Genomic DNA, 1620 nt, shown 5'->3' on the forward strand with positions numbered 1-1620 from the left:
GGTTGCAAACCGCAGCCGTCGTACGCACAGCATACGACTCGACTTCGCGCTGACTCCGCACCGTACACAAAACCATAGCATGAGTGTGTGAGAAAGGTTCGCTTTCCATTCGCTTCATTCCCCGAGCACGGGAATGGAGTGCAGGACTGACCGAAGCTGACACCAATTTTGGAACTCCCGTGATTTGCTCCTGTTGCTCCTGTTGCTCGAGCAGCATCGTTAAGGGTGATGATCGCGTGCTGCTGCTTTTCTTCGGCCCCTTACCTGGCTGGGCCCTCGCTGGCTCTTCGGCTTTGCCCGGCGGCGACAGCGAAGCATAATCCATAATCGATCAATTACCGATCCTGTGGCCGCCTGTGGGTTGCTTCGCATTCAAATGCGCGGCTCTCTGCCCGAACCCGAAGACCGGCCAAGAGATGCCAAGAGGATCGATCAAACAGTAGCTGGCTGGCAGAGGGTGCCGGCTGCGATGGCCCTGGTCTGGCCCTGGTCTGGCCTGTGCTACCGGTATTACCGGTGCCTCAGCATGACACCACAACGATCTTCACGGCAATGGCGCTGCTGCTGCTGCTGCTCGTTGTGAGCGTCGCTCTTCGGTTGCATGCGAATCCTCCTTCCCGGTTTGTTTTTTTTTTGTTTCCAGCCGCAGGGTTAGAAACGCACGCACGTCCGGACACACTGCGGCCACCTGCTCGAGGGATTTTTTTTTATTATGGATTTCCCTCCCGTTGATCGGGGATGTTTGGAGTGTTTGGAGTGGTCCGCTAAGCGGTGGTGGTGGCGGCGGTTCGATTCCGTTAAGTCACCAAACAACACTGATGTCGTTCTTGGGCGGTTGGGCGACGCTTGACATGATTTACATACCCCACACACAAAGTGGCCAATGGGCTCCGGTCCCCGAATGCCGTTCGGTTCGGAGAGTAAACAGTTGGCCAGCAAGGCGTCCGTCGACGCTGCTACTGCTGCTGGTGCTGCTGGTGCTGGTGCTGGGGGCTGTTTGTTCGTCTTCGTCGCGTCTCGTCCGTCGCTTAAGTGCCGTCTGTCGCGCATTTGTGATCGTGGATCTGGCGACCCGCGGGGTAGCAACGGAAGAGGAGAAGCCTTAAAGGCGACTCCTTCGGGCCACGAGTTGGCCACGACCCCGGGGACCGGCACCCGGGTTGAGATGATCGGTAGTCGGTTGAGTGGATAACGCAACGCAAACGCCCGGGATGGATTGGATGAGTGAAGTAGCATAAGACGGCTTATGTTGGCTCCCCTTCCCCTCACTCCCTCGGGTTCGAAAAGCCTCCCGGTGACGCGGTGCCCTCTCTCTCTCTCTCTATGGCCTGGCTATGGATGGCCGTTGGCACTTATGAGTGGGAAACAGTCTATGGTAAATAGCTTTACAACCGGCAATTAACTTCTTATATGGTGCGGCCACTTGCGGGTTTGTGCCACCACCACCACAATGCTGTGGCGCAGCAGCAGCAGCAGCAGCAACCCTGGAAAAGGGCAATTTATGGCGAACCTATTGGCCAACCAGCGCGCGCTCTCTCTCTCTCGATCTCTCTCCCTGCCTTTTTCGAACTTTCTGCAAAGGGAACGGAACGGAAGAAAGATGGCCGCTGCCCGGCTGCG

The sequence above is a fragment of the Anopheles darlingi genome, chromosome 2 (genome assembly GCF_943734745.1).
Source record: "Anopheles darlingi chromosome 2, idAnoDarlMG_H_01, whole genome shotgun sequence".
Taxonomy (NCBI): Eukaryota; Metazoa; Arthropoda; class Insecta; order Diptera; family Culicidae; genus Anopheles; species Anopheles darlingi.